The following is a 10,000-nucleotide window of genomic DNA, read 5'->3' on the forward strand; positions in this document are numbered from 1 at the left end:
CACACACACACACACACACACATATATATATATATATATATATATATATATATATATATATATATATATATATATTATACATATATCTAACGTATACACTTTCATCCTCAGATTTTCCCAGCCACGTTGCATGAAGTTCAGTGGTTTTATTAGCGTCTTGTTTAATTTTGATTTCTGGTAGCCAGACTAAGGGAACAGCTTGACATCAATGTAAACTTATTTTTTAAACTCTAATGGAGGTATGAAAATCATAGTATAGTGAAACAGTAGTGCAAAATATTTCTGGGACATTCACTTCCTTTGTTAATTGGAGCGAAAGTGAAGTACTGGCTTTTTATCGGGGTTCGTTGATTGCTGCACCGAATTTTGATTGAATGGCCAGAGGCTAGGTCAACCGGATGCGCAAACGCTAACTGGGCCCATTTTTCAGCAGTACGGGAGAGCGAAGGCCAACCTTAACTCGATTAATTCGTATCAGTCATAATGTAAGAGAACCGCTGGTACCTCTTAAAAGAGGCTTTCCTTGCCATACAAATACATCGACGAGTTGCTTGTCAACTGACAAAGCTTGTATGGCAATCTGACTTTCTACATTATTTTCATTTGTATATATCTGAAATGCTTGTTCAGTTACCTCTGCTTAAGGTAAGGACAGACTTCTCGGCAGTCATCGTATTTTTGTAAGTGTATATATGGAGAGGGACTACGGAACCCAACAAGAATAAGACTATACATCCGCACATGTACAAGGGAGCCGTTAACGAGCTCTGCCTTGGCAGGTACAGGTGGGTCGCTTCATAATTTTGCCGTCAATGTCGACTAAAAGTTTATTCCGCTTTGGACTATTACACCCGGTAGAATATTTTTCCCCATTCCTTTTAAGGTTGTGCCAACTAAAACTACAACCTTTGTACATATACGAGTTTCATGACACAACCTTAACCTCTCTTCCAGAATATGTAGTTAAAGACGAGTCATCGCCGTCTGCTACAGGCGCCCACGACTCCACTCTGTGTAGTCAAAAATGGCTTTCTGTTTTGTTTGTTTGTACGGTGCTTTTACGTTGCATGGAACCAGTGGTTATTCAACAACGGGACCAACGGCTTTACGTGACTTCCGAACCACGTCGAGAGTGAACTTCTATCACCAGAAATACACATCTCTCACTCCTCAATGGAATAGCCGAGAATCGAACCCATGACCACCGAGGTGGGATGCTAATACCATACCAACCACGCCGCTGAGGTACTAAAATGGCTTTCCGGCGATAGCCTGGCGGTAATTGCTTGATTTCAAGAATGGTCGCTTATTCTACTTCCACAAACACAAATCCCGTAGACAGGAAAAACGTTGGTACACAGAATACTGTTGTACCTCGGCAGTACAGTCAAAGGATTTTAAGGTAAAAATTTGGCAGCTCCATGATTTTGTAATGGACGATGGTTTATTTGGGTCCATATATATATATATATATATATATATATATATATATATATATATATATATATATATATATATATATATAAACATCAAGTCGCTTCTCGTAACAGGGAGTGGCTCCCTTCAGAAAATGTCTTCAGATGTCCCTTCAGAAAGATGTCCCTTCAGAAAATGTCACATTCATACTTAAACTACTGAATTTTGGATGAACCCTTGGGCAGAAACCTTTCACGCTAAATGATTCGAACTTTTGCGGGAATGCTCATCAGCATCACGACAAACCCTAAACACAGCGGCGCCATTCATCTAAATCTTGCATATCTCGCTTCCTACTTATTGATTCCCTTCCTTGTCACTGCACCCTTCACACCCGCACCTTCTAGGTATCTTCTTCCTCCTCATAACACTTTCGAATCGTACATTCTTTTCTATTACCTACTTTTCTTTATCTTGAGAGAATACCCGAAGAATCTCATACCGCCAATATATACTTTCACCTACACTAACCTTTTTCACATTTCTCCTCTCATTTCTTACCGTTTTCATTCCTTTTATGCAATGGAGTTATTATGCAAAATATTTATCTCTGCAGATTGAGCAGTTTTTTCTTTCACTCGCGTTTAACGTTCAGATTTCGCTTCCAAAAAGGACAGTTAGATAAACAATTCCTTCATCACATACCTTCCACTTCACAGAATCTCCAAGCTTCCTCCCGTCTTTTACAAACACGTGTTACCGCCTTTGCTTTACCTAGTCTGTAACTCACCTCCCTCATCATCCAAGATTTAACCCAAAATGCCTATATGAATCAACTGCTTCTCATCTCCCCATCATCCATGTTAACATTCATAGCTTCATGTAGCCAGTTTCCGTTCTCAATTCCCCATTTTTAGTCTCGTTCACTCTTAACTCTCTTCTCCTGAAAACACTTTTAAGCTACCTTACTAATTTCTGCACTTTCATTAGACCCCAAACATCAGGAGTTCCACTTTCTATTTACAATCAATTTACTTCTAAAACCAGATCTTCCCATCTTCATTTATTGTTCTTTCCCTGATTCTCGCATCACTCCAGACATTAAGATATTCAATATCCATGTAGACATAACCAGCATGCTTCATTTCCACCGTTAAAAGTAAATCTTTTTTCATTCTATCTCTTAACTTACAATCTTCTGCTATACGAATGTTATCACATGCATTTTTCAGTTCTCAGCTATACTCTTGTTTTTCCATTTGTCCATCCACCTGTGGTGTTTGCGTATGGTAACACTGCGTCCCGGGCTTTAGACGGTTACATTCAGCTTACATTCAACGATTATAATAATATCCTATTTCGAATATTAATGGTGTAATTCGCATTCAGTAAATTATTAAAACACTTTTCAGTTGCAAATGTACACCCAGATATCCTTTTATTTACCTAAAACTTACACATAGCGTAACTATCTAAAGCCCAGGACGCAGTGTTACCATACAAAAACACCACAGGCGGATGAACAGATGAAGAAAAAACAGAGTATAGTTAGTATGTGTGTGTCCTCGTTTATGCGTGTAACATCTTATACAACATACATATATACATACACACATTTATATATATACATATATATACACATAAATCTCTTAACTCACATCAGGATCGATTCCAGGTCTTTCAACTGGCAGCGATCTCTTCTCTCAATTGAGAGCAATGGGTTCGTCCTGAGATCTCGATCCTGATCTTCGTCGATGAGTCTTCGATACCTGAGAGTCTTCGATCCTGATGAGTCTTCGATCCTGATGAGTCCAGAAATCTATTTCTGTTCCACACGTGGTTGTGTTTTATACATACACACACACACACACACACACACACACACACACACACACACACACACATATATATATATATATATATATATATATATATATATATATTATATATATATATATATATGAATGCTGGGCAGATGCCAAATGTATTCTTCAGTATAATCTGCGACAAGAGTGGCTTTTATTAATTTGTATTTAGGCGTTTAATGTTTTATAGTATTTCTTCTATCCTACAATGGAAAGTTAAAGAAAGGAAGTGAAATAAATGATTTTGAGAGAAAGCAATAGAAGGAGGCCTTATAATAACATTCAAAAACACAGCTGGCGACAAGAGGTTTGTATGTTGTATGAACAAAAGACGATCGACTATGTTCCTTAAAAATATTTGTATCAAATGAGATTAATCAATGAAACAAAATAAAAAAAACGAAGGAAATACTAATGCGTATATAAGGAAAAGCACCGAAGAAAGATAATTCAAGGATCTGGACTTGAAATGAATGAAGAGGTTACCATCTGGGAGCTGAGATCTCTGCAAACTAGTTCTTAACTACTTAAGAAGCTCTCGAACAGGTGTTCACATGAACCGAATTCTCAAGTCAATCAAGAATTTAGTTATCATGAATACATGGTCGTTACTTCGCGAGTGGGATACAATGAGAACCAGATTCTTATAGTTGTGAATGAGTACCCAAAATATTTTGGTTAAGAATCTGCAGGAATAATTCATGTTGTATAGAATCACATTAGGTTCAATGTTCCGTTAAAAGCGTTCAGTACATACACACACGACCCAACACATCACAACGCAAGCACACACCACACACACTATATACATACATACATACATACATACATACATACATACATATATATATATATATATATATATAATATATATTATATATTGAAACAGTGCAGGTCAACTGGTAACGCCCCGGCATCTCATTTAAAAGGCTGGGGTTTCGTTCTGATGAGAGACAAATTGACATATACATAATATATATATATATATATATATATATATATATATATATATATATATATAGATATATATATATATATATATACACACACACACACACACACATATATATATATATATATATATATATATATATATACATACACACACACACACACACACACACATATATATATATATATATATATATATATATATATATATATATATTTAAAATATACTACTATGTGGGTGCACAGTTAATTACGTTAATTACTTTATTTATTAGATAAATTTTGCCTTACACTCTTCCTGATTCCTTTGTATGAATATTAGTTCTCTCAATCATATCTAGTTACCAGTTTTACCAACTTCATCAGCAACTTGAGGTTATATCTTTTTTCTTAACCAAATAATGATTCATTCTCTTCACACCATTAACGCTTGCAATTGCTTTGACATCTACTGTGTCAAGATTATATATATATATATATATATATATATATATATATATATATATATATATATAAAAGAATCCCTCACCATTTTCTCTGTATTTCACTAATCAGTACTCCCTACATTGTCATGAATTCCAGAAATTCAATATCTAACAACAACGCATCTCTTTTTCTGTCAGCTAGCATTGCATATAAAATTACTTAACACAGCCAATCTAATCTTTCGTATTCATCAAACTCCACCACATGGATTCAGCCTCCATTCAAAACACTCTTTCACTCATTCTTTTCCATTCTTGGTTCATTTAGAGTTTATATCGAGTGTTGGCAGTTTTCTTCACAATACAAGTATGGCCCTTTTCCACAGCAATGCAACATATTAATTTATCCCAGAGATACTCATATTTTATCCTTTTCATATTGTTTCACACACACACACACACATACCCAAGAAGTCTTATATGGGCTAAATAATCTAGTAAAATGCAAGGGATCACAGTACGCGGTCATCCAATTCGAGTATGAAATCCACGAAAAAGGTATTCGCACGATGCCAAAAATCATCTGGTCGCCTTTGTTGAGGTTCAGTGCGATAAGGAGCCTTCAATATCCCATTAGCTGTCAAGTTGAGGCTTGAGGAATATCCATGTATTTTAAGATTAGGATTCCCTTCCATTCAAACTCTTTTCATTATTTTTTCTTACCGAGGAAATATCGAATAAATGTTTTGCCTCCGAACCAATTTATGCTTTTGCAGTATGGTCTGGATTTTAGGGAGGTCATTCCTCTATGTAAGCTATAAAACCCTGAGAAGGGGAGAAGGGGAACAGAGGAGGGAGGCAGACCTTTCCGGAAAGCCCCTCACCGTTTACATGGAGAAACTGCAATGGCCATGAAAAAGGAAAGATCTTTTCCCCCCTACAACAACGACATTCAGTTGCTTTGATTGAAGCTGCTGTCTGTGAACTTTCTTTGGATAAACTTATGGTTAACTTCAAATTTGCTGATCCAAGCCAAACAATGACTGTCATAATAGATCTCAAAATGTCAGCTACCATGCGAATGCTTTAGTTAGACTTTAAGAGGTTTGATTTGGTGAAAAAATAAGTAAAAAATGCATTGAATTTTTTGGCGCAATCAAGTTTTCTGTACAATGTATAATCAAGGCCAAAGAAAACAGCTATGTTTCGGTAGTACTGAAAATAGAGCTATCTTTGTGGTACCGGTATAATGCTGTATGAGAGCAGCTGCCCATGAAACTTTAACCGCGGCCGGTGGTGGCCTGGCCTATATCGTTGCCAGACGCACGATTATGGCTACATTTAACCTTTTATAAAATAAAAAGTACTGAGGCTAGAGGGCTGCAATTTGTTATGTTTGATGATAGGAGGGTGGATGACCAACACACTAATTTGCAGCCCTCTGACGTCAGTAGTTTTTCAGATCTGAGGGCGGACACAAAAAGTGCGGGCGGACAGGCAAAGCCCGCACAAAAAAAGTTTTTTTTTTTCAGAAAAATAAAAAGAGCTATAGAAGATTCGTGAATCAAGGAATAAAACTAATGAATATACAATTGTATGCATTTTTCATAAAAAATATTGTGAAATTGTATATAGTACAGTCTACCAATTAAACAAACTGTGAAATAGTAAAAAAACACCTAGGGAGGATAGTTATGATACCCTACAAAGTTATGAGCATACTGCATGCAGGAAGATCTCGCCTGGTATGCTACTTCAAAAGAAGTGAAATATAGCAGCTTAACGAATAAACCTTCTTTCAAAATATTTAAAGTGAAGGCGCAAAAATCTAGGAACAGTATATCTGGAAAATTAATGAAAATCTGGCAATCGAAGAAAGCTTTTATTATGGCGTATAACTCTTATGGAATCAGGCACTAAGGGAGCGCGCAAAAGCCAGGACATGGACAAATGTAAAAAATAATAGCTTACTAACAAAATTCTTCTATAAAAAAAAAAGAGCGCTTACAGGTTTATAATATGATATACTTTCAAGGATGTGGCCTCATCGGAACATTAAAAAAAATGATAAATTTTTTATTACTTGGTCGCTAGGCTGCACCTCAATTGTCACATATTACACACAATTTCTTTTAAAGAGAAAATTAATTTAGCAATACATCAAAATGAAAGAAAGTAAGACTAAATTTAAGGTGTCCGGAAGGTAAAAAAAAAAAAAAAAAAAAAAAAAAAAAAAAAAAGGAAGTTCACGGTCAGACGCCGGAAAGCACTCATAAGGAAACCAGAAATGATTCTGTATTGACTTCTCCCAGACGGGAGAATCTTTCAAGTTATACGATACGACCCCCAAAATCGTTAAAAAAGATTAAGGGTCGTTTTAGATATATTCTTCGGTCACGAGAAGTTCATGTGGTTATTTCAACTTTATAAATGTTAGGCTTACACTAACCCCTCGAAGCTTACAGAACAATATAAATAAGGTGAAAGAGATATGTGGCCCCACTTACTAGATCTTCGGATAGTCATAAAATATTTCAGATGAAGTCATTTCAAGGACAACAAAGAAACTTTTTATGGCTCCTGAAATTATCATCTCTCCACATCCTGTTTTATAACATTTGTAAGAAGACTGCTAGCAACTCCGAAAACAGCCATAATAAGTAATGGCTCCCAACTAGAGTGTCGCTGATAAGCACTACGTCAAGAGCCTCGGTGTAGCGACGGAAGACCACATCAGTATAAAATCAAGAGTAATCTCCAGCACTCTTAGTAAATTGAAATAAAGAACAACCTTTCCTAAGTCTACCTTATTGATTAATAGCATGCGGAGGATTCATGTAACAACTTTTCTTAAATGTAGGGAATATGACTCTTCTTCACTTTCTTTTAAAACAATAGCTCCCCTAACAATCGACAAGTCATTTACGAAAGTAGGTTAGTAATGCTGAAACAGCAGGTGGTGATTAGTTATATTTTCTAATCTCTCCTTGTTATGTGACAACTTATATAATGCTTTTATTAGTATAACACACTGAATATGTTGTATCTTTAATCGTTATCTCTACTTGGTTCTCGTTATTTTACCTGTCTGCCTATTCCTGACATTATCAATATATTTCTATAAATTTCATATATGGCTTGCCCTATCTGGGATCAGTCACTTTATTCCCTTAAGCCGTATTTTAACTTTACATTGTCGACATCTGAGTCTCAGCTCCGTCATTAATTTCCAATTAAGTAGACAAAGGAAGGGAAATCTTTCTGCTCATTTCCACGTAAGTTCACTAAGAGAATGTGTACTGGCACCGTTCTTCTCGTTGTTTTCCTCAAATTATGGCCCTACCTGTTGACCCTGGTTTCCTTAACTGTTGCGATCATCTTTCAAGTTGGGCAGCTTTCATGATAACGTTTCATGTTGTCTTTGTTTTGAAGGACTACCTCGAAAATTGTTGAAAGATTAGAAAGTAAGGAACGCTGGAAAAAAGGTAAGCGAGTGGCACGACATACGAAACTCCTTTCCTTGGCCAAACGGCACTGTCTCTTTTCTGTATGTAGGCTCTGCGTGAGTTGTTTTATTTTATTTTATTTTATTTTCTTAGGTTAAATCTAGTTAACCTTGTGAGATCCTTGGATGTTTCCATCTAACCTGAATTATCCAGTGCTTATAGGCTAATCCAAGGTGTTAAGCATTTAAAGGATACCCTGCATATTACTAACAAATGGATGCTATTGGGCATTTGCCCTTATCTTAAGGTTCTGGGTAATCTTGTGTTAGCTTTTCATATTCTGGCAACTTCTCATCCTAAAGTTGTTTCTAAGTACACATCCTTGGAAAGGATATAAAGGCCGGCTGCAGTCATAAGAGAATGGGTAGAGCGCCTTCAAACGCTCCAGGCACTTCAGAAGTTCGTGACTGTCAGTCTGAACCACTTCTATATCTATAAGTGTCTCTCACACTGAATTATTCTTACGCTGACTGTACCATGCAAGAGTTTCATCTCGACATCTTCAACCTTTTTGCTTTCATTCACTTTATAAATCCACAATTCGCTTCAATATAGGAGTGGTGGCTGAACAGTCTCTCTAAACATTCACACTTTCAAAACCATTATATAAATATATATATATATATATATATATATATAATATATATATATATATATATATATATATATATATATATATATATATATATATATTATTTATATATTGAACACTCTATATCTTAAGCAGGTTCATCAAGAAACTACTCGACTCCGACGAATTTACGCATGACACCTAATGAAAAAACGTAACACTAGGGACATTAAATTTCTGGCATAAACTTTTGGGCAGCGCGAAGTATTCCAAGTCAGAAACAAGCAAATGCCATTAGCAACAGCCGAGAGTTGGTTCGCCTCAGCGATATGCAAATAGCAGAACCTTTGATGGAAGCAAACGTCGTTAAAAACGGTAAATGTATTCATTACTGCTCCAAACTATGAACTGAAGTTCATCGAGTGTGGACGACAAAAGCTTCGCTGCAAAATCAATATTACCCCACCAATCGATATTTCAACAAAAGATTCGGATTTGCCAACAAAAAACTACTTATGTTACCAATACACTTCGCCAAAACGCACCTTTGTGCCATTGATCGGTGGAATTGAGAGAGAGAGAGAGAGAGAGAGAGAGAGAGAGAGAGAGAGAGAGAGAGAGCCGTCGAATATTCCCAACAAATTTCAAGAATGCTGGTTGCTATGCCATTGTTTCCCAGAGATGAAAGAAGAGTGGTTTTAACCGATCGTTTCTTATCCAAAGGGAAATGAAACTGGAGATGGTCTCTCACTCTCTTATACATTTCCCCGCCTGCCCATTACTCTCTCTCTCTCTCTCTCTCTCTCTCTCTCTCTCCCTCTCTCATATATATTAATATATATATATATATACATATATATATCTATATATATATATATCCATATATATTATATATATAAATGCAAGCTTATTTGTACATGAGCATAAACATTTATGTTATTATTCAGCATATACATATATCGACGGAACAAACTACACTCATTGTTTCCTTGGCCTAGAAGCCTTCACAGAAGACGCTCATTTGTGTAAGATAAAAATAAATGAATACAAACAAGAATATTCATGAATACAGTGAATGCTATGACGCTTCTATATCCATATCGGTATTAGGATGTATTGTCCTCTAGTTGAATCTTTAAAAATCTCTTATACTAAGCCAATATCGCTCTGCAGGAGTTACATACATTTATAGTAATTCTGGAGGAAACTGATATAGACCAAAACTGCGTCGGTCAGAGATCAACTTCATTTTTGTAGGAATGTATA

Source organism: Macrobrachium nipponense, chromosome 7, assembly GCF_015104395.2.
Source record: "Macrobrachium nipponense isolate FS-2020 chromosome 7, ASM1510439v2, whole genome shotgun sequence".
NCBI classification, from domain to species: domain Eukaryota; kingdom Metazoa; phylum Arthropoda; class Malacostraca; order Decapoda; family Palaemonidae; genus Macrobrachium; species Macrobrachium nipponense.